Source organism: Hemiscyllium ocellatum, chromosome 5 (assembly GCF_020745735.1).
Source record: "Hemiscyllium ocellatum isolate sHemOce1 chromosome 5, sHemOce1.pat.X.cur, whole genome shotgun sequence".
Taxonomy (NCBI): Eukaryota; Metazoa; Chordata; class Chondrichthyes; order Orectolobiformes; family Hemiscylliidae; genus Hemiscyllium; species Hemiscyllium ocellatum.
This window is the reverse complement of record NC_083405.1, coordinates 136,836,626-136,861,114: the sequence shown is the minus strand read 5'-3', so window position 1 is coordinate 136,861,114 and position 24,489 is coordinate 136,836,626.

Here is a 24,489-nt window from a genome sequence, read left to right as displayed (position 1 = left end):
CAGCGTCCTTTCAGGAAGGAGATCTCCAATACTCCACACCATCAGCAAAATGGTTGACTCTTAACTGGGTACTTAGGGATGGGTAGTAAATACTGACCAAACAAATGATGCCCACATCCCACACTTGATTTTTTTTTTAAAGGCATTGTGGGAACCTCATCCTGTCAGAGCCTCAGTACTGAGGGAGTGCCGCCCTATTGGAGAGTCGGTACTGAGAATATGGTGGTTGAAGAGGATGGTGCTGGAAAAGCACAGCAGGTCAGGCAGCATCCGAGGAGCAGGAGAATCGACGTTTCAGGCATACACCCTTCAGCAGGAATGAGGACTTTCTCCCAGTGCTGAGAATACGTTGCACTATCGCCTAGTCAGTACAAAAGGAGAGAATAAATTCTTCCTCATCTCTGTCTTAAATGTGCAACCTCTTAATTTGAGGCTATGCCCCACTCCTAGACTCACCCAGAAGTAGAAATAACTTTTCTGCAGCTACCTTTTCAAGTTTCCAAAGAATCTTAAATGTGTTTTAGTAAGGTCCCCTCTCACTCTTCCATACTCCAACAAGTACTGGCCCATTCTACCCAAACTCCATACCTGGTATCAGCACAGTGGATGTTCTCTGGACTGCTTCCAGTGTCAGTATGTCTTTCCTTAGATATGATGTGGAAGTGCCATTATTGGACTGGGATGAACTAAGTTAAAGATCACACTACACCAGGTTATAGTCTAACCTGTTGGACTATAACGAGGTGTTGTGTGAATTTTAACTCTCTCATTAGATAATAGACCAAATCTGTTTACACTACTCCAGCTGTGGTCTGAATAGTGACATGTATGGCTTTAGCAAAACCACCCTACTTTTATATTCCATTCAGAGGGTCAGCCCTGAGGGAGCGCCACACTGTCAGAGGGTCAGCCCTGAGGGAACGCCACACTGTCAGAGGGTCAGCCCTGAGGGAGCGCCACACTGTCAGAGGGTCAGCACTGAGGGAGTGCCACACTGTCAGAGGGTCAGTGCTGAGGGAGTGCCGCACTGTCAGAAGGTCAGTTCAGAAGGAGTGCTGCGTTGCCAGAGTGTTAATACTGATGGTGTGTCAGGCAGTTTCATGGTAAGTACGAAAGGAGGAGTGTAGAGTTGGAAAGTCAGGACTGAGGATGCGCTGCATTGTCAGTGCATTACTCCTGTGGGAGTCTCACACGATGGGAGACTCATTACTGTGGGAGTGCTGCACTGTCCGGGTCTGCACAGAGAGAGGACTGCAGTATCATAGAAACAGTGCGGATGGAGAACCGCACTGTCGGAGGGTCAGTGCTGAGGGAGTGCTGCACTGTCAGAGGGTCAGTGCTGAGGGAGTGGGCACTGTCGGAGGGTCAGTGCTGAGGGGGTGCCACACTGTCGGAGAGTCAGCGCTGAGGGAGTGCCGCACTGTCGGAGAATCAGTGCTGAGGGAGTGCCGCACTGTTGGAGGGTCGGTGCTGAGGGAGCGCACCACTGTCAGAGGATCAGTGCTGAGGGAGTGGGCACTGTCGGAGGGTCAGTGCTGAGGGAGTGGACACTGTCGGAGGGTCAGTGCTGAGGGAATGGGCTCTGTTGGAGGGTCAGTGCTGAGGGAGCGCTGCACTGTCGGAGGGTCAGTGCTGAGGGAACGCTGCACTGTCGGAGGGTCAATGCTGAGGAAGCGCCGCACTGTTGAAGGGTCAGTGCTGAGGGAGTGGGCACTGTCGGAGGGTCAGTGCTGAGGGAATGGGCACTGTCAGGGGGTCAGTGCTGAGGGAGCCGCACTGCCGGAGGGTCAGTGCTGAGGGAGTGGGCACTGTTGGACGGTCAGTGCTGAGGGAGTGCCGCACTGTTGGAGGGTCAGTGCTGAGGGAGTGCCGCACTGTCAGAGGATCAGTGCTGAGGGAGTGCCGCACTGTCAGAGGGTCAGTGCTGAGGGAGTGCCGCACTGTTGGAGGGTCAGTGCTGAGTGAGTGCCGCACTGTCGGAGGGTCAGTGCTGAGGGAGCGCCGCACTGTCAGAGAGTCAGTGCTGAGAGAGTGGGCACTATCGGAGGGTCAGTGCTGAGGGAGTGCTGCACTGTCGGAGGGTCAGTGCTGAGGGAGTGCCGCACTGTTGGAGGGTCAGTGCTGAGGGAGTGGGCACTGTCGGAGGATCAGTGCTGAGGGAGTGGGCACTGTCAGAGGGTCAGTGCTGAGGGAGTGCCACACTGTCAGAGGATCAGTGCTGAGGGAGTGCCAAACTGTTGGAGGGTCAGTGCTGAGGGAGTGCCACACTGTTGGAGGGTCAGTGCTGAGGGAGTGCTGCACTGTCAGAGGGTCAGTGCTGAGGGAGCGCCGCACTGTCAGAGAGTCAGTGCTGAGGGAGTGGGCTCTGTCGGAGGGTCAGTGCTGAGGGAGTGGGCTCTGTCGGAGGGTCAGTGCTGAGGGAGTGGGCACTGTCGGAGGGTCAGTGCTGAGGGAGCACCGCACTGTCGGAGGGTCAGTGCTGAGGGAGTGGGCACTGTCGGAGGGTTAGTGCTGAGGGAGTGGGCACTGTAGGAGGGTCAGTGTTGAGGGAGTGGGCACTGTCGGAGGGTCAGTGCTGAGGGAGCGCCGCACTGTCGGAGGGTCAGTGCTGAGGGAGTGGGCACTGTCGGAGGGTCAGTGCTGAGGGAGTGGGCACTGTCGGAGGGTCAGTGCTGAGGGAGTGGGCACTGTCGGAGGGTCAGTGCTGAGGGAGTGCCGCACTGTCGGAGAATCAGTGCTGAGGGAGTGCCGCACTGTTGGAGGGTCGGTGCTGAGGGAGCGCACCACTGTCAGAGGATCAGTGCTGAGGGAGTGGGCACTGTCGGAGGGTCAGTGCTGAGGGAGTGGACACTGTCGGAGGGTCAGTGCTGAGGGAGTGCCGCACTGTCAGAGGGTCAGTGCTGAGGGAGTGCCGCACTGTTGGAGGGTCAGTGCTGAGTGAGTGCCGCACTGTCGGAGGGTCAGTGCTGAGGGAGCGCCGCACTGTCAGAGAGTCAGTGCTGAGAGAGTGGGCACTATCGGAGGGTCAGTGCTGAGGGAGTGCTGCACTGTCGGAGGGTCAGTGCTGAGGGAGTGCCGCACTGTTGGAGGGTCAGTGCTGAGGGAATGGGCACTGTCGGAGGATCAGTGCTGAGGGAGTGGGCACTGTCAGAGGGTCAGTGCTGAGGGAGTGCCACACTGTCAGAGGATCAGTGCTGAGGGAGTGCCAAACTGTTGGAGGGTCAGTGCTGAGGGAGTGCCACACTGTTGGAGGGTCAGTGCTGAGGGAGTGCTGCACTGTCAGAGGGTCAGTGCTGAGGGAGCGCCGCACTGTCAGAGAGTCAGTGCTGAGGGAGTGGGCTCTGTCGGAGGGTCAGTGCTGAGGGAGTGGGCTCTGTCGGAGGGTCAGTGCTGAGGGAGTGGGCACTGTCGGAGGGTCAGTGCTGAGGGAGCACCGCACTGTCGGAGGGTCAGTGCTGAGGGAGTGGGCACTGTCGGAGGGTTAGTGCTGAGGGAGTGGGCACTGTAGGAGGGTCAGTGTTGAGGGAGTGGGCACTGTCGGAGGGTCAGTGCTGAGGGAGCGCCGCACTGTCGGAGGGTCAGTGCTGAGGGAGTGGGCACTGTCGGATGGTCAGTGCTGAGGGAGTGGGCACTGTCGGAGGGTCAGTGCTGAGGGAGTGGGCACTGTCGGAGGGTCAGTGCTGAGGGTGTGGGCACTGTCGGAGGGTCAGTGCTGAGGGAGCGCCGCACTGTCGGAGGGTCAGTGCTGAGGGAGCGCCGCACTGTCGGAGGGTCAGTGCTGAGGGAGCGCCGCACTGTCGGAGGGTCAGTGCTGAGGAAGTGGGCACTGTCGGAGGGTCAGTGCTGAGGGAGTGGGCACTGTCGGAGGGTCAGTGCTGAGGGAGTGGGCACTGTCAGAGTAAGGGAAAGGAAGTTGAAACTCTGGTTTTAAGGAGGATGATCTGAACTGTCCTGGGGAGATTTTCCTGACAGATCCCACTACAGCTGTAAACGTCACCTTTGACCAGGGGAAGGGTTCAGTGATAACATGTAACCTATGATGAGGTGGGCCACTGTTCAGAAACGAACTGGACTGTAGAATTCTGCCATTTTCTGGAATGACAGATAATGCTGGAAACATTCAGTTGCTGAGGCCACATTCATGGAATGAGAAATGGAGTTAATCTTTCAGGGCCTCGTCAGTCCATCAGGACGGGGAAGTTAAGAGATTTATTTTAAGCATGTGAAAAAAGCCCAGGGTGAAAGGGGAAGGGATCATGGAGAAAGGTCTATTATTGGAATAAATATTTGGTTTGATTTTTATAGTCACATGTAATCAAGTACAAAAGTACAGGAATACTGTGATAAGTGTACAATGTCGAAAATGTGTTGCTGGAAAAGCGCAGCAGGTCAGGCAGCATCCAAGGAGCAGGAGAATCGACGTTTCGGGCATGAGCCCTTCTTCAGGAAACCTTCTTCATTCCCAATGAAGGGCTTATGCCCTAAATGTCGATTCTCCTGCTCCTTCGATGCTGCCTGACCTGCTGCGCTTTTCCAGCAACACATTTTCAGCTCTGATACTCCAGCATCTGCAGTCCTCACTTTCTCCTAAGTGTACAATGTCACTACAGAGGAACCATCTCAGGTACACGTAGCAACCTACAGAATCGTTTGAACAAGTTGGAAATAAAAGACAACGTTAACAGTTAAACGTTACAGTACATAAAACGTACAAAATACGGTTAAATGTTACACATTGCAGACCTTCTTAGTTTTAAGCAGAAAATTAAAAAACGTTGAAACTAAATGACAAAATCCATGACTTTATGATGCTAAGGGATCAAACGCAAATTGTGAGTTGATTTAATGGGTGGCAGATGCAGAGGAAATAAACATAATGGTCAAAATTGTGAGGTTTTTAAAGCCAGGGGGCTATGGATGGATTAGAAAAGTGAATGTGGTCTCAGCCTCTGCCTCCTCCATCTTTGATACACTCCTCTCCCGTCAATTTAATGCAGCTTCATTTTCCAGTTCATGGTCGCTGAGTTATATATTTATCTGACCCCCATCCATCCATCCATCCATCACATACACACACACCAGTCCCACCCACCCCCCCATGTCCCCCAGACAACAGCAGCGTCTCCTCCCCCCGGTCCCACAGCGTTGGCTAATGTTGCCCAGAAGTTCCCCCCCGTGCTGCAGGTGTGATACGGACCCAAGGCAATTTCCCTCGGCTGACGCACACAGGCTGGTTCCAATCAGCGGCCCGCAATGTCTCATTTCTCTCCAGCCTGAGATTTGTCACCGCCGCCTGGAATGGCACCTGGCAGATGTGATCACCAAGACCTCATCAGACTCCGAAGCTGGTGAGCGAGGGTTCCACATGTGCCCCCCCTTCCTTACGCCATTCCTCCTCCCTCCCACCACCCACCCCTCTATAATTAGCCCTCGTTGGAAGCCCAGGTCTCTGAGTCCCTGACACCCAAGGCTGCTTGCATCTGCTGTGAGTCAGCTGTGCACAGTCTCCTGTGACATCTAAACTTCTAATTCAGCATCACATTAACAATATTGATTAGCATATGCAGTGCAATCAAACTGCCATTGCCTGTTCCTTAACTGCAGAACAAGGTGCCAGGTCTGACCGCTGAGTGAACTCTGGATGTTGAGGTTACAGGTAAATCTCCAAGGCAGCGTGTTATTAGGGACCGACACCAGCCCGGGCAGAGTCTGTAAACAAGAGAAAAGCGACATCAACTCAGAGAGCATTGCATACAGGCAACCCCGGGAGTTCAGTACGTTAAAGCACACTGTCACATGGATTCTTGCAGAGTCCTAGTGTGCGCAGCATTTCCCAGGGAGGGGAATGGGCGAGACGAGAGATTGATTGGTGCGAATGTGTCAGAAATGGAAATGATTTAGGATTAAAGTGTTAGAGTGAACAACGTGGGGTCTATCACTGAGTGTTACAGTGTGATTTGTGGGCATAAATGTGAGGGGTGTGGGGTCTCTCAAAGTGTTTCAGTGAAAAATATGAGGTATATCTTTGAGGGATGTGGGGTATATCTGTGAGGGGTGTGAGGTATATCTGTGAGGGGTATATCTGTGAGGGACGTGGGGTATATCTGTGAGGGGTGTGAGGTATATCTGTGAGGTGTGTGAGGTATGTCTGTGAGGGATGTGGGATATATCTGTGAGGGGTGTGGGGTACATCTGTGAGGGGTGTGGGGTATATCTGTGAGGGTGTGGGGTAAATCCATGAGGGGTGTGGGTATATTTATGAGGCGTGTGGGGTACATCTGTGAGGGGTGTGGGTATATCTGTGAGATGTGTGGGGTAAATCCATGAGGGGTGTGGGGTATATCTGTGAGGGGTGTGGGGTAAATCCATGAGGGGTGTGGGGTATATCTGTGAGGGATGTGGGGTAAATCCATGAGGGGTGTGGGGTATATCTGTGAGGGGTATGGGTATATCTGCGAGGGGTGTGAGGTATATCTGTGAGGGATGTGGGGTAAATCCATGAGGGGTGTGGGGTATATCTGTGAGGGATGTGGGGTAAATCCATGAGGGGTGTGGGGTATATCTGTGAGGGGTGTGGGGTACATCTGTGAGGGGTATGGGTATATCTGCGAGGGGTGTGAGGTATATCTGCAATGGATGTGGGGTATATCTGTGAGGGATGTGGGGTAAATCCATGAGGGGTGTGGGGTATATCAGAATGTTGCACTCAGGGATGCCAGATATGTCAGTGAGGGATGTGGGTATGTCAGAGTTTTATATTGAGAAATGTCAGATATATAGAACATAGGACAGTAGAGCAGAGTACAGGCCCTTCGGCCCTCGATGTTGTGTCAGCCTTTTATCCTACTCCAAGATTCAATCTAACCGATATACCCTTAATTGTACTATTTCCCATGTGCCTATCCAAGAGTTACTTAAATGTCCCTAATGTATCTGACTCTACTACCATCACTGGCAGTGCATTCCACACACCCACCTCTCTCTGAGTAAAGAACCTACCTCTGACATCTCCCCTAAACCTTCCTCCAATCACCTTAAAATAATGCCCCCTTGTGATAGCCATTTCTGCCCTGGGAAAAAGTCTCTGGCTATTCCTCTCATCATCTTGTACACCTCTATCAAGTCATCTCTCATCCTTCTTCACTCCAATGAGAAAAGCCCTAGCTCCTTCAACCTTTCTTCATAAGACATGCCCTCCAGTCCAGGCAGCATCCTGGTAAATCTCCTCTGCATCCTCTCTTAAGCTTCCACATCCTTCCCATATTGAGGCGAGCAGAACTGAACACAAAATATTCCCAGTGTGGTCTAACCAGGGCTCTATAGAGCTGCAGCATAACCTTGTGGCTCTTAAACTCAACCCCCTGTTAATGAAAGCAAACACACCATACATCTTCTTAACAACCCTATCAACTTGGGTGGCAACTTTGAGGGATCTATGGACATGGACCCCAAGATCCCTCTGTTCCTTTATAATGCCAAGAATCCTGCCTTTAAACCTATGTTCTGTATTCAGGTTTGACCTTCCAAAATGAATCACTTCACAGTTTTCTAGGTTGAACTCCATCTGCTACTTCTCAGCCCAGTTCTGCATCCTGTCAATGTCCCATTGCAACCTACAACAGCCCGCCACACTATCCACAACTCCACCAACCTTCGTGTCATCAGCAAACATTTTAACCCACCATTCCACTTCCTCATCCAAGGCATTTATAAAAACCACAAAGAGCAGAGGTCCCTGAACAGATCCCTGTGGAACACCACTGCTCACCGAGCTCCAGGCTGAATACTTGCCATCCACTACCACCCTCTGTCTTCTATGGGCCAGCCAATTCTGTATCTAGACAGTCAGGGTTCCCTATATCCCATGCCTCTTACCTTCTGAATAAGCTTGGCTAAAATCCATGTCCACTGCATCCACTGCTCTACCTTCATCAATGTGTTTTGTCACATCCTCAAACACTTCAATAAGACTTGTGAAGCATGATCTGTCCCTCGCAAAGCCATGCTGACTATCTCTAATCAAGTTATGCTTTTTCAAGTAATCATAAATCCTGTTTCTCAGAATCCTCTCAGTGCTTTACCCACCAAAGACTGGTCTGTAATTCCCAGGATTATCCCTATTCCCTTTCTTGAGTAAGAGAATAAAATTTGCAACTCTCCAATCATCTGACAGTATTTCAGTGGACCGTAAGGACACAAAGATCATTGCAAAAGGAGCAGCAATCTCTTCCCCTCAATTCTCAAGGTAACCCTGGATATAGCCAATCTGGCCCAGCGGACTGATCATTCCTCATGTTTTTCAAAATTTTCAGTACTTCTTCCTTCACAGCATCAACCTGTTCAAGTTGTTTCATCAGTCTGTTTCACGCTGCCCTCACATACGACAAATGACATCCTCTACCTCCTTTGGCTCCACACACAAGTTCACTCCACTATCCCTGATCAGCCCTATCCTCAATGTGGCCTTCCTCTTGTTCCTGTCATAGATATAGAAGGCACTGCATATCAGTGAGGGGTGTGGGGTGTATCAGTGTGTTACAGTGAGGGGTGTGGGGTGTATCAGAGTGTTACAGTGAGGGGTGTGGGGTGTATCAGTGTGTTACAGTGAGGGGTGTGGGGTGTATCAGTGTGTTACAGTGAGGAGCGTGGGGTATATCAGAGTGTTACAGTGAGGGGTGTGGGTTATATCAGGGTTTTACAGTGAGGTGTGTGGGGTGTATTGGAGTGTTACAGTGAGGGGTGTGGGGTGTATCAGTATGTTACAGTGAGGAGCGTGGGGTATATCAGTGTGTTACAGTGAGGAGCGTGGGGTATATCAGAGTGTTACAGTGAGGGGTTGGGGTATATCAGAGTGTTACAGTAAGGGATGTGGGGTGTATCAGAGTGTTGCAGTGAGGGGTGTGGGGTGTATCAGAGTGTTAGAGTGAGGGGTGTGGGGTGTATCAGTGTGTTACAGTGAGGGGTGAGGGGTGTGGGGTGTATCAGAGTGTTACAGTGAGGAGTGTAGGGTATATCAGAATGTTGCAGTGAGGGGTGTAGGGTCTATCAGAGCGTTACAGAGGGTGTATGGGATATATCAGAGCGTCACAGTGAGGTGTTGTAGGGTGTATCAGTGTTACAGTGAGGGGTGTAGGGTGTATCAGAGTGTTAGAGTGAGGGGTGTGGGGTGTATCAGAGTGTTACAGTGAGGGGTGTGGGGTATATCAGAGTGTTACAGTGAGGGATGTGGGGTATATCAGAATGTTACAGTGAGGGGCGTGGGGTGTATCAGAGTGTTACAATGAGGTGTATGGGGTGTATCAGAGTGTTACAGTGAGGGATGTGGGAAATGTCAGAGTGTTACAGTGAGGGGTGTGGGGTATATCAGAGTGTTAGAGTGAGGGGTGTGGGGTATATCAGAGTATTACAGTGAGGTGTGTAGGGTATGTCAGAGTGTTACAGTGAGGGGTGTGGGGTCTATCAGTGTGTTACAGTGAGAGGTGTGGGGTGTATCAGAGTGTTACAGTGAGGGGTGTGGGATATATCAGAGAGTTACACTGAGAGATGATAGATATATCAGATGTGTGTGGGACATATCTCAGTGTTACACTGAGGTGTGTGAGATATATCAGAGTGTTACATTGAGAGATGCCAGGTATATCAGTGAGGTGTGTGGGATATGTCAGAGTGTTACACTGAGGGGTATGGGGTGTATCAGGGTTACAGTGAGATGTGTGGGGTATTTCAGAGCGTTACAGAGGGTGTATGAGATATATCAGAGTGCTACAGTGAAGTGTGTGGTGTATATCTGAGAGTTACAGTGAGGGGTGTGGAGTATATCACAGTGTTACAGTGAGGGGTGTGTGGTGTATATCTGAGAGTTACAGTGAGGGGTGTGGGGTATATCAGAGTGTTAGAGTGAGGGGTGTGGGGTATATCAGAGTATTACAGTGAGGTGTGTAGGGTATGTCGGAGTGTTACAGTGAGGGGTGTGGGGTCTATCAGTGTGTTACAGTGAGGGGTGTGGGGTGTATCAGAGTGTTACAGTGAGGGGTGTGGGATATATCAGAGAGTTACACTGAGAGATGATAGATATATCAGATGTGTGTGGGACATGTCACAGTGTTACACTGAGGTGTGTGAGATATATCAGAGTGTTACATTGAGAGATGCCAGGTATATCAGTGAGGTGTGTGGGATATGTCAGAGTGTTACACTGAGGGGTATGGGGTGTATCAGGGTTACAGTGAGATGTGTGGGGTATTTCAGAGCGTTACAGAGGGTGTATGAGATATATCAGAGTGCTACAGTGAAGTGTGTGGTGTATATCTGAGAGTTACAGTGAGGGGTGTGGAGTATATCACAGTGTTACAGTGAGGGGTGTGTGGTGTATATCTGAGAGTTACAGTGAGGGGTGTGGGGTATATCAGAGTGTTATGGTTAGTTGTGTGGGATATATCAACGTGTTACAGTGAGGTGTGTGGGGTGTATCAGTGTGTTACAGTGAGGTGTGTAGGGTGTATCAGTGTTACAGAGAGTAGTAAGGGTATGGAATGCTTTGCCTGCAACGGTAGTAGATTCGCCAAGTTTAAGTGCATTTAAGTCATCATTGGACAGGCATATGGACGTACATGGCATAGTGTTGGTGGGTTGAGCTTCAGATTAGTATGACAGGGTGGCACAACATCGAGGGCCGAAGGGCCTGTACTGCGCTGTAATGTTCTATGTTCTATGTATATCAGAGCGTTAAAGTGAGGTGTGTGGGGTATATCAGTGTTACAGTGAGATGTGTGGGGTATATCAGAGCGTTACAAAGGGTGTATGGGATATATCAGAGTGTTACAGTGAAGTGTGTGGGGTATATCAGAGTGTTACAGTGAGGGGTGTGGGGTATATCAGAGTGTTACAAAGGGTGTATGGGATATATCAGAGTGTTACAGTGAAGTGTGTGGGGTATATCAGAGTGTTACAGTGAGGGGTGTGGGGTATATCAGAGTGTTACAGTGAGGGGTGTGGAGTATATCAGTGTGTTACAGTGAGGGGTGTGGTGTGTATCAGAGTGTTACAGTGAGGGGTGTGGGATATATCAGAGAGTTACACTGAGAGATGATAAATATATCAGATGTGTGTGGGACATGTCACAGTGTTACACTGAGGTGTGTGAGATATATCAGAGTGTTACATTGAGAGATGGCAGATACATCAGTGAGGTGTGTGGGATATGTCAGAGTGTTACACTGAGGCGTGTTGGGTGTATCAGGGTGTTACAATGAGGGGTGTGGGGTATATCAGAATGTTACAGTGAGGTATGTAGGTATATCAGTGTGTTACAGTGATGTTTGTGGGGTGTATCAGTGTTACAGTGAGGTGTGTGGGGTACATCAGAGTGTTACAGAGGGTGTATGGGATATATCAGAGTGTTACAGTGAAGTGTGTGGGTTATATCAGACTGTTACAGTGAGGGGTGTGGGGTATATCACAGTGTTACAGTGAGGTGTGTGGCGTATATCTGAGTGTTACAGTGTGGGGTGTGGGATATATCAGTGTGTTACAGTTGGGGGTGTGGAGTATAACAGAGCACTACAGTGAGGGGTGTGGGGTAAATCAGTGTTATAGTGAGATGTGTGGGGCATATCAGAGTGTTACAGTGGGTGTATGGCGCAAATCCGAGCGTTACAGTAAGGAGAGTGGGGTATATCCGAGTGTTATGGTTAGTTGTGTGGGATATATCAATGTGTTACAGTGAGGGGTGTGGGGTATATCAGTGTGTTGCAGTGAGGGGTGTGGGGTATATCAGAGTGTTGCAGTGAGGGGTGTGGGATATATCAGAGGGTTACACTGAGAGATGATAGATATATCAGATGTGTGTGGGACATATCTCAGTGTTACACTGAGGTGTGTGAGATATATCAGAGTGTTACATTGAGAGATGCCAGGTATATCAGTGAGGTGTGTGGGATATGTCAGAGTGTTACACTGAGGGGTATGGGGTGTATCAGGGTTACAGTGAGATGTGTGGGGTATTTCAGAGCGTTACAGAGGGTGTATGAGATATATCAGAGTGCTACAGTGAAGTGTGTGGTGTATATCTGAGAGTTACAGTGAGGGGTGTGGAGTATATCACAGTGTTACAGTGAGGGGTGTGTGGTGTATATCTGAGAGTTACAGTGAGGGGTGTGGGGTATATCAGAGTGTTAGAGTGAGGGGTGTGGGGTATATCAGAGTATTACAGTGAGGTGTGTAGGGTATGTCGGAGTGTTACAGTGAGGGGTGTGGGGTCTATCAGTGTGTTACAGTGAGGGGTGTGGGGTGTATCAGAGTGTTACAGTGAGGGGTGTGGGATATATCAGAGAGTTACACTGAGAGATGATAGATATATCAGATGTGTGTGGGACATGTCACAGTGTTACACTGAGGTGTGTGAGATATATCAGAGTGTTACATTGAGAGATGCCAGGTATATCAGTGAGGTGTGTGGGATATGTCAGAGTGTTACACTGAGGGGTATGGGGTGTATCAGGGTTACAGTGAGATGTGTGGGGTATTTCAGAGCGTTACAGAGGGTGTATGAGATATATCAGAGTGCTACAGTGAAGTGTGTGGTGTATATCTGAGAGTTACAGTGAGGGGTGTGGAGTATATCACAGTGTTACAGTGAGGGGTGTGTGGTGTATATCTGAGAGTTACAGTGAGGGGTGTGGGGTATATCAGAGTGTTATGGTTAGTTGTGTGGGATATATCAACGTGTTACAGTGAGGTGTGTGGGGTGTATCAGTGTGTTACAGTGAGGTGTGTAGGGTGTATCAGTGTTACAGAGAGTAGTAAGGGTATGGAATGCTTTGCCTGCAACGGTAGTAGATTCGCCAAGTTTAAGTGCATTTAAGTCATCATTGGACAGGCATATGGACGTACATGGCATAGTGTTGGTGGGTTGAGCTTCAGATTAGTATGACAGGGTGGCACAACATCGAGGGCCGAAGGGCCTGTACTGCGCTGTAATGTTCTATGTTCTATGTATATCAGAGCGTTAAAGTGAGGTGTGTGGGGTATATCAGTGTTACAGTGAGATGTGTGGGGTATATCAGAGCGTTACAAAGGGTGTATGGGATATATCAGAGTGTTACAGTGAAGTGTGTGGGGTATATCAGAGTGTTACAGTGAGGGGTGTGGGGTATATCAGAGTGTTACAAAGGGTGTATGGGATATATCAGAGTGTTACAGTGAAGTGTGTGGGGTATATCAGAGTGTTACAGTGAGGGGTGTGGGGTATATCAGAGTGTTACAGTGAGGGGTGTGGAGTATATCAGTGTGTTACAGTGAGGGGTGTGGTGTGTATCAGAGTGTTACAGTGAGGGGTGTGGGATATATCAGAGAGTTACACTGAGAGATGATAAATATATCAGATGTGTGTGGGACATGTCACAGTGTTACACTGAGGTGTGTGAGATATATCAGAGTGTTACATTGAGAGATGGCAGATACATCAGTGAGGTGTGTGGGATATGTCAGAGTGTTACACTGAGGCGTGTTGGGTGTATCAGGGTGTTACAATGAGGGGTGTGGGGTATATCAGAATGTTACAGTGAGGTATGTAGGTATATCAGTGTGTTACAGTGATGTTTGTGGGGTGTATCAGTGTTACAGTGAGGTGTGTGGGGTACATCAGAGCGTTACAGAGGGTGTATGGGATATATCAGAGTGTTACAGTGAAGTGTGTGGGTTATATCAGACTGTTACAGTGAGGGGTGTGGGGTATATCACAGTGTTACAGTGAGGTGTGTGGCGTATATCTGAGTGTTACAGTGTGGGGTGTGGGATATATCAGTGTGTTACAGTTGGGGGTGTGGAGTATAACAGAGCACTACAGTGAGGGGTGTGGGGTAAATCAGTGTTATAGTGAGATGTGTGGGGCATATCAGAGTGTTACAGTGGGTGTATGGCGCAAATCCGAGCGTTACAGTAAGGAGAGTGGGGTATATCCGAGTGTTATGGTTAGTTGTGTGGGATATATCAATGTGTTACAGTGAGGGGTGTGGGGTATATCAGTGTGTTGCAGTGAGGGGTGTGGGGTATATCAGAGTGTTGCAGTGAGGGGTGTGGGATATATCAGAGGGTTACACTGAGAGATGATAAATATATCAGATGTGTGTGGGACATGTCACAGTGTTACACTGAGGTGTGTGAGATATGTCAGAGTGTTACATTGAGAGATGCCAGATATATCAGTGAGGTGTGTGGGATATGTCAGAGTGTTACACTGAGGGGTATGGGGTGTATCATGGTTACAGTGAGATGTGTGCTGTATTTCAGAGTGTTACAGAGGGTGTATGGGATACATCAGAATGTTACAGTGAGGTGTGTGGAGTATATCAAAAGGTTACAGTGAGGTGTGTGGGGTATATCAGAGTGTTACAGTTGGGGGTGTGGGATATATCACAGAGTTACATTGAGGGGTATGGAGTATACCAGAGTGTTACAGTGAGGGGTGTGGAGTATGTCACAGTGTTACAGTGAGGTGTGTGGTGTATATCTGAGTGTTACAATGAGGGGTGTGGGATATATCAGAGTGTTACAGTTGGGGGTGTGGAGTATAACAGAGCGCTACAGTGAGGGGTGTGGGGTAAATCAGTGTTATAGTGAGATGTGTAGGGCATATCAGAGCGTTACAGTGGGTGTATGGCGCAAATCCGAGCGTTACAGTGAGGTGTGTGGGGTATATCATAGAGTTACGGTTCGAGATGCCAGATATATCAGCGGGGTGTCTGGGATATGTCAGAGTGTTACAGTGAGGGGTGTGGGATATGTCAGAGTGTTACAGTGGGGGGTGTGGGGTGTATCAGGGTGTTACAGTGAGGGGTGTGGGGTATATCAGGGTGTTACAATGAGGGTGTGGGGTATAGCAGAATGTTACAGTGAGGTGTGTAGGTATATCAGTGTGTTACAGTGAGGGGTGTGGGGTGTACCAGTGTTACAATGAGGGGTTTGGGGCAAATTAGTGTGTTACAGTGAGGTGTGTAGGGTGTATCTGTGTTACAGAAAGTAGTAAGGGTATGGAATGCTTTGCCTGCAACAGTAGTAGATTCGCCAAGTTTAAGTGCATTTAAGTCGTCATTGGACAGGCATATGGACGTATATGGAATAGTGTTGGTGGGTTGAGCTTCAGATTAGTATGACAGGGCGGCGCAACATCGAGGGCTGAAGGGCCTGTACTGCGCTGTAATGTTCTATGTTGTATGTTCTATGTATATCAGAGTTTTACAGTGAGATGTGTGGGGTATTTCCGAGCATTACACAGGGTGTATGGGATATATCAGAGTGTTACAGTGAAGTGTGTGGGGTATATCAGAAGGTTACAGTGAGGTGTGTGGGGTATATCAGAGTGTTACAGTGAGGGATGTGGAGTATACCACAGTGTTTCAGTGAGGTGTGTGGGGTATATCAGAGTGTTACAGTGAGGGATGTGGAGTATACCACAGTGTTTCAGTGAGGTGTGTGGGGTATATCAGAGTGTTACAGTGAGGGATGTGGAGTATACCACAGTGTTTCAGTGAGGTGTGTGGCATATATCTGAGTGTTACAGTGAGGGGTGTGAGGTATATCAGTGTGTTACAGTGAGGTGTGTGGGGCATATCAGAGTGTTACAGTGAGGCATGTGGGGTATACCAGAGTATTACAGTTGGGGGTGTGGTGTATAACAGAGCACTACAGTGAGGGGTGTGGTGTGAATCATTGTTATAGTGAGATGTGTGGGGCATATCAGAGTGTTACAGTAGGTGTATGGCACAAATCCGAGCATTACAGTAAGGAGTGTGGGATATATCCGAGTGTTACGGTTATTTGTGTGGGATATATCAACGTGTTACAGTGAGGGGTGTGGGGTATATCAGTATGTTGCAGTGAGGGGTGTGGGGTCTATCAGAGTGTTACAGTGAGGAGTGTGGGGTGTATCAGAGTGTTACAGTGAGGTGTCTGGGTATATCAGTGTGTTACAGTGTTACACTGAGGTGTGTGAGATATATCAGAGTGTTACATTGAGAGATGCCAGATACATCAGTGAGGTGTGTGGGATATGTCAGAGTGTTACACTGAGGGGTATGGGGTGTATCAGGGTATTACAATGAGAGGTGTGGGGTATATCAGAATGTTACAGTGAGGTGTGTAGGGTGTATCAGTGTTACAATGAGGGGTGTGAGGTGTATCAGTGTTACAGTGAGATGTGTGGGATATATCAAAGCGTTACAGAGGGTGTATGGGATATATCAGACTGTTACAGTGAGATCTGTAGGGTACATCAGAGTGTTACAGTGAGGTGTGTGGGGTGTATCAGAGTGTTACAGTGAGGTGTGTGGGGTATATCAGTGTGTTACAGTGAGGGGTGTGGGGTGTATCAGAGTGTTACAGTGAGATCTGTGGGGTATATCAGAGTATTACAGTTGGGGGTGTGGAGTATAACAGAGCACTACAGTGAGGGGTGTGGGGTAAATCAGTGTTATAGTGAGATGTGTGGGGCATATCAGAGTGTTACAGTGGGTGTATGGCGCAAATCCGAGCGTTACAGTAAGGAGTGTGGGGTATATCAGAGAGTTACGGTTAGTTGTGTGGGATATATCAACGTGTTACAGTGAGGGGTGAGGGGGATATCAGTGTGTTGCGGGGGTGGGTCTGTCAGAGTGTTACAGTGAGGGGTGTGGGATATATCAGAGTGTTACAATGAGGTGTATGGGTTGTATCAGAGTGTTACAGTGAGGGGTGTGGGGTATATCTGAATGTTACAGTGAGGTGTGTGGGATATGTCAAGAGTGTTACACTAAGGAGTGTGGGGTGTATCAGAGTGTTACAGTGAGGGGTGTGGGGTATATCAGAATGTTACAGTGAGGTATGTAGGTATATCAGTGTGTTACAGTGAGGGGTGTGGGGTATATCACAGAGTTACAGTGAGGTGTGTGGGGTGTATCAGGGTTACAGTGAGATGTGTGGGGTATATCAGAGCGTTACAGAGGGTGTATGGGATATATCAGAACGTTACAGTGAGGTGTGAATGGTGTATCAGTGTTATAGTGAGGGGTGTAGGGTGTATCAGTGTTGCAGTGAGGGGTGTGGGGTGTATCAGAGTGTTACAGTGAAGTGTGTGGGGTATATCAGAAGGTTACAGAAAGGTGTGTGAGGTATATCACAGTGTTGCAGTGAGGTGTGTGGGGTGTATCAGTGTGTTACAGTGAGGTGTGTGGGGTGTATCAGAGTGTTACAGTGAGGTGTGTGGGGTGTATCAGTGTTACAGAGAGTAGGAAGGGTATGGAATGCTTAGCCTACAACAGTGGTAGATTCGCCAAGTTTAAGTGTGGGGTATATCAGAGCATTACAGTGAGGCGTTTGCAGTATATCAGAGTGTTACAGTGAGGGACATGGGGTATATCAGAGTGTTACAGTGAGGGGTGTGGAGTATATCAGAGTATTACAGTATGATGTGCGGCCTATATTAGAACGTTACAATGAGTGGGGTGCGGTATATCAGAGTTTTACAGTGAGGTGTGTGGGTTATATCAGTGTGTTACAGTGAAATGTATGGGGTATATCAGAGGGTTACAGTGAGGTGTGTGGAGAATATCAGTGTGTTACAGTGAGGGATGTGGGGTATATCAGTGTGTTGTAGTGAGGGATGTATGTATATCAGTGTGTTACAGTGAGGTGCGTGGGGTATATCAGAGTGTTACAGTGAGGTGTGTGGGATATATCAGAGTGTTCCAGCGGGGCGTGGGGTATATCAGAGAGTTACAGTGGGGTGTGTGAGGTATATCAGTGTCTTACAGTGTGGGGTGTGTGGTATATCAGAGCATTACAGTGAGGAGTGTGGGGTACATCAGTGTGTTATACGGAGGTGTATGGGGTATATCAGTGTGTTACAGTAGATGTATGGGGAGAATATCAGTGTGTTATTGTGTGTGTGGGGGGTATATCAGAGCATTACAGTGAAGTGTGTGGGGTATATCAGAGTGTTACAGTGAGGGGTGTGGGATATATCAAACCGTTACAGTGAGGTATGTGGGGTATATTAGAGCATTGCAGTGAGGTGTGTGGGGTATGTCAGAGTGTTACAGTGAGGGATGTGGGGTATATCAGAGTATTACAGTGAGGTGTGTGGAATATATCACTGTGTTACAGTGAGGGGTGTGGGGTATATCAGTATGTTACAGTGATGTGTGTGGATTATATCAGTGTATTGCAGTGAGAGGTGTAGGTATATCAGAGTGTTGCAGTAAGGTGTGTGGGGTATATCAGAGCATTATAGTGATGTGTGTGGGGTATATCAGAGTGTTGCAGTGAGGTGTTTGGGGTATATCAGAGTGTTACAGTGTGGGGTATGTCAGAGAGTTACAGTGAGGTGTGTGGGGTATATTAGTGTGTTACAGTTAGGTGCGTGGAATATATCAGAGTGTTACAGTGAGGGGAATGTGGTATATCAGAATGTTGCATTGAGGTCTTTGCGGTATATTAGAGCATTACTGTAAGATGTGTGGGGTATATCAAAGTGTTACAGTTAGGGGTGTGGGGTATATCAGAGTGTTACAGTTAGGGGTGTGGGGTATATCAGAATGTTACAGTTAGGGGTGTGGGGTATATCAGAATGTTACAGTGAGGGGTGTGGGGTATATCAGAGTGTTACAGTAAGATGTGGGGCCTATATTAGAGCGTTACTGTGAGGTGTGGGGGCTACATTAGAGTGTTACAATGAGAGAGGTGCGGTATACCAGAGTGTTACAGTGAGGGATGTGGGGTATATCAGAATGTTACAGTGAGGGGTGTGGGATATATCAGAATGTTACAGTGAGGGGTGTGGGGTGTATCAGAGTGTTACAGTGAGGTGTGTGGGGTGTATCAGAGTGTTACAGTGAGGTGTGTGGGGTGTATCAGAATGTTACAGTGAGGGGTGTGGGGTGTATCAGAGTGTTACAGTGAGGTGTGTGGAGTATATCAGAGTGTTACAGTGAGGGGTGTGGGGTATATCAGAATGTTACAGTGAGGGGTGTGGGGTATATCAGAGTGTTACAGTGAGGTGTGTGGAGTACATCAGAGTGTTGCAGTGAGGTGTGTGCGGTATATCAGAGCGTTGCAGTGAGGTGTTTGGGACATATCAGAGCGTTACAGTGAGGGGTGTGAGTTATGTCAGAGAGTTACAGTGGGGGATGTGGGGGGTGTGGTATACCAGAGTGCTATTTTGAGGTGTTTGGGGTGTACCAGAGTGTAACATTGAGCTGTGTGGGACATATCAGCGTGTTACAGTGTTGCAGTGAGGGGTGTAGGTATATCAGTGTGTTACAGTGAGGTGCATGAGGCATATCAGAGTGTTGCAGTGAGGTTTGTAGGGTATATTAGAGCATTACAGCGAGATGTGTGGGGTATATCAATGTGTTACAGTGAGGGGTGTGGGGAATATCAGAGTGTTACAGTAAGATGTGGGGCCTATAATAGAGCGTTACTGTGAGGTGTGGGGGCTACATTAGAGTGTTACAATGAGAGAGGTGCGGTATACCAGAGTGTTACAGTGAGGTGTGTGGAGTATATTAGAGTGTTACAGTGAGCTGTGTGGGTATATCAGAGTGTTACGGTGAGTTTGTGGGATATATCAACTTGTTACAGTGAGGGGTGTTGGGTATACCAGTGTATTACACTGAGGGGTGTGGAGTATATCAATGTGTTTGCAGTGAGAGTGAAGGTATATCAGTGTGTTACAGTGAGTGGTCTGGGGTATATCAGAGCATTCCAGTGAGGTGTGTGCGGTATATCAGAGTGTTACAGTAAGATGTTGGGCCTATATTAGAGCGTTACAATGAGTGAGGTGCTGTATATCAGAGACTTACAGTGAGGTGTGTGGGGTATATCAGAGTGTTACGGTGAGTTTGTGGGATATATCAACTTGTCACAGTGAGGGGTGTGAGGTCTATTAGATTGTTACAGTGAGGGGTGTGGGGTATATTAGAGCGTTACAGTGGGGTGTGTGGCGTATATCAGTGTGTTCCAGTGAGGTGTGTGGGGTATGTCAGAATATTACTGTGAGATGGGGGGGCTATGTTAGAGCATTACAGTGAGGGGTGTGGGGAATATCAGTGTGTTACAGTGAGGGGTATGGGGTCTATCGGAGTGCTACAGAGAGGTGTGTGGGGTATATCAGAGGGTTACAGTGAGGTGTGTGGGGTATGTCAGTGTGTTACAGTGAGGTGTGTGGGGTATATCAGTGTGTTACAATGAGGTGTGTGGAGTATATCAGAGAGTTACAGTGAGGTATGTGGGGTATATCAGAGTGTTACAATGAGGGGTGTGGGGTATTTCAGAATGTTACAGTGAGGAGTGTGGGGTATATCAGAGTGTTACAGTGAGGTGTGTGGAGTACATCAGAGTGTTGCAGTGAGGTGTGTGCGGTATATCAGAGCGTTGCAGTGAGGTGTTTGGGACATATCAGAGCGTTACAGTGAGGTGTGTGAGTTATGTCAGAGAGTTACAGTGAGGTATGTGGGGTATATCAGAGTGTTACAATGAGGGGTGTGGGGTATTTCAGAATGTTACAGTGAGGAGTGTGGGGCATATCAGAGAGTTAGAGTGAAGTATGTGGGGTATATCAGAAGGTTACAGTGAGGTGTATGGGGTATGTCAGAGTGTTACAGTGAGGTGTGTGGGGTATATCAGAGGGTTACAGTGAGGTATGTGGGGTATATCAGAGTGTTACAATGAGGGGTGTGGGGTATTTCAGAATGTTACAGTGAGGAGTGTGGGGTATATCAATGTGTTACAGTGAGGGGTGTGTGGTATATCAGAGTGTTACAGAGAGGGGTGTGGAGTATTTCAGAATGTTACAGTGAGGAATGTGGGGTATATCAGAGAGTTAGAGTGAAGTGTGTGGGGTATATCAGAAGGTTACAGTGAGGTGTATGGGGTATGTCAGAGTGTTACAGTGAGGGATGTGGGGTATATCAAGTGTTACAGTGAGGTGTGTGGGGTGTATCAGTGTGTTACAGTGAGGGGTGTATGGGGTATATTAGAGCGTTACAGTGGGGTGTGTGGCGTATATCAGTGTGTTCCAGTGAGGTGTGTGGGGTATATCAGAATATTACTGTGAGATGGGGGGGGCTATGTTAGAGCATTACAGTGAGGGGTGTGGGGAATATCAGTGTGTTACAGTGAGGGGTATGGGGTCTATCGGAGTGCTACAGAGAGGTGTGTGGGGTATATCAGAGGGTTACAGTGAGGTGTGTGGGGTATGTCAGTGTGTTACAATGAGGTGTGTGGAGTATATCAGAGAGTTACAGTGAGGTATGTGGGATATATCAGAGTGTTACAATGAGGGGTGTGGGGTATTTCAGAATGTTACAGTGAGGAGTGTGGGGTATATCAATGTGTTATATCAATGTGTTACAGTGAGGGGTGTGTGGTATATCAGAGTGTTACAGAGAGGGGTGTGGAGTATTTCAGAATGTTACAGTGAGGAATGTGGGGTATATCAGAGAGTTAGAGTGAAGTGTGTGGGATATATCAGAAGGTTACAGTGAGGTGTATGGGGTATGTCAGAGTGTTACAGTGAGGGATGTGGGGTATATCAGTGTGTTACAGTGAGGGGTGTGGGGTGTATCAGAGTGTTACAGTGAGGGATGTGGGGTATATCGCGTGTTACAGTCAGGTGTGTGGGGTATATCAGAGTGTTACATTAAGATGTGGGGACTATATTAGAGCGTTACAATGAGGTGTGGGGACTACATTTGAGTGTTACAATGAGTCGGTTGCAGTATACCAGAGTGTTCCAGTGAGGGCTGTGGAGTATTTCAGAGTGTTACAGTGAAGTGTGCGGGGTATATCAGGTTGTTACAGTGAGCGGGGCATGGTATACCAGCATGTTACAGTGAGGGGTGTGGGGTATATCAGTGTGTTGCAGTGAGGTGTGTGGGATATATCAAGGTGTCACAGTGAGGGGTGTGGGGTATATCAGTGAGTTGCAGTGAGGTGTGTGGGATATATCAAGGTGTCACAGTGAGGGGTGTGGGGTATATCAGTGAGTTACAATGAGGTGTGTGGGGTATATCAGACTGTTACAGTGAGGGGTATGGGGTATGTCAGAGAGTTACATTGTGGAGTGTGGGGTATATCAGTGTGCTAAAGTGTGGGTTGTGGGGTCTATATCAGAGTGTTATAATGCCTTGTACAATGTTAACATGACTTGCCAGCTCTTATACTCAATACCCTGTCCAATGAAGACAAGCATACTATATGCCTTCTTGACCAGTCTATCCACCTGTGCAGCAACCTTCAGCGTACAATGGACCTGCACTCCCAGATCTCTCTGCCCATCAACTTTTCCTAAGGCTCTTCTGTTCATCATATAATTCGTTCTAGAATTAGACTTGCCAAAATGCATCACCTCTCATTTGCCTGGATTGAACTCCATCTGCCACTTCTCTGCCCAGCTCTCCAGTCTATCTATATTCTCCTGTATTCTCTGACAGTCCCCAATGCTTTCTGCCACTCCACCAATCTTAGTGTCATCTGCAAACTTACTGATCATACCAACAGTGCCCTCTTCCAGATCATTTATGTATATTACAAATAACACTGACCCCTGTGGAACACCACTGGTCACCTTTCTCCATTTCGAGAAATTCCCTTCAACGACTACTCTCTGTCTCCTGTTGCTCAACCAGTTCTTTATCCACCTAGCTAGAACACCCTGCACACCATGTGACTTCACTTTCTCTATTAGTCTACCATGGGGAACCTTATCAAACGCCTTACTTAAGTCCATGTATATGACATCAACAGCCCTTCCTTCATCTATCAACTTGGTCACTTCCTCAAAGAACTCTATTAAGTTGGTAAGGCACGATTTCCCCCGCATAAAATCATGTTGCCTATCACTGATAAGCCCATTCCTTTCCAAATATAAATAGATTTTATCCTTCAATACCTTCTCCAGCAACTTTCCCACCACTGACGTCAGGCTCACTGGTCTGTAGTTACCCGGAATACCCCTCCTACCCTTCCTGTACAGGGGGACAACATGAGCAACCCTCCAGTCCTCCAGCACCTCACCTGTATTTAAGGATGCCACAAAGATATCTCTCAAGGCCCCAACTATTTCCTCTCTCACCTCCCTCAGCAACCTGGGATAGATCCCATCTGGTCCTGGGGATTTGTCCACCTTAATATCCTTTAGCCTACCCAACACATATTCCCTCCTTATGTCAACGTGATCCAGAGTAAACACACATCTGTCTCTAATCTCAGCATTCATCATGTCCCTCTCCTCAGTGAACAAAATTGCAAAGTAATCATTGAGAATCTCACCCATTTTCTCAGGTTTGACACACAGCCTTCCTTCCTTATCCTTTAGTGGACCAACCCTTTCACTCATTACCCCCTTGCCTCTTATATATGAATAAAAGGTCTTGGGATTTTCCTTAATTCTGCTGGCTAAAGTTATTCCATGACCCCTTTTCGCCCACTTGATTCCTTGTTTAAGACCGGTCCTACTCTCCCGCTATTCCTCCAGGACCCGTTCTGTTCTTAGCTGCCTGGACCTTATGTACGCTGAAAATGTGTTGCTGGTCAAAGCACAGCAGGCCAGGCAGCATCTCAGGAATAGACCTTATGTACGGTTCACTTATCCTCTTGGATAGTTGCACGATTTCTCCTGTCATCCACGACTCACAAATCTTGCCTTTTCTATCCCTTGTTTTCAATGGGACATGCCTATCTTGTGCTATCTTCAACCTTTCTTTAAAAGCCTCCCACATCTCAAATGTGGACTTCACTTCAAATAGTTGTGTCCAATCCACATTTCCCAGCTTCTGCCAAATTTTGATATAATTGGCCTTGGCCCACTTTAGTACTCTTCCCTTAGAACCACTCTCATCTTTATCTATGAGTATTCTAAAACTTACAGAATTATGGTCACTATTCCCAAAGAAATCCCCCACTGCAACTTCTACCACCCTGGCCTGGCTCATTCCCCAACACCAGGTCCAATATGGCCCCTTCCCTCTTCGGACTACTGCTTTCAAAATTTTTTCTGGATGCTCCTTACAAATTCTGCCCCATCCAGACCTCTTGATACAAAGTGTATCCCAGTCAATGTTGGGAAAATGAAAACCTCCCATTGCCACCACCCTGTTGCCTCTCCATCTTTCCATAATCTGTTTATATATTTGATCTTCTACGTCATGCTCACTATTGGGAGGCCTCAACAATGCGCTCTTCTTATTTCTCAGCTCCACCCATAATGCCTCACTACTCAAGCCCTCCATAGTGTCCTCCCTTAGCACAGCCATGCTATCATCCCTGACCAGCAATGCAACTCCACCCCCCCCCCCAGTTTTACTTCCCCTTTTTACTTTCGGGTCCAGTGACCCTTCCTCAGCCCCTGAAACGAATAACCTCCTGACTGCAAGGCGACATTTCAACCCCCAATGGAAAGAGGAATAGGTTATTTAACCCCTCGAGCCTGTACTGACACCCAATAAGATTATGCTT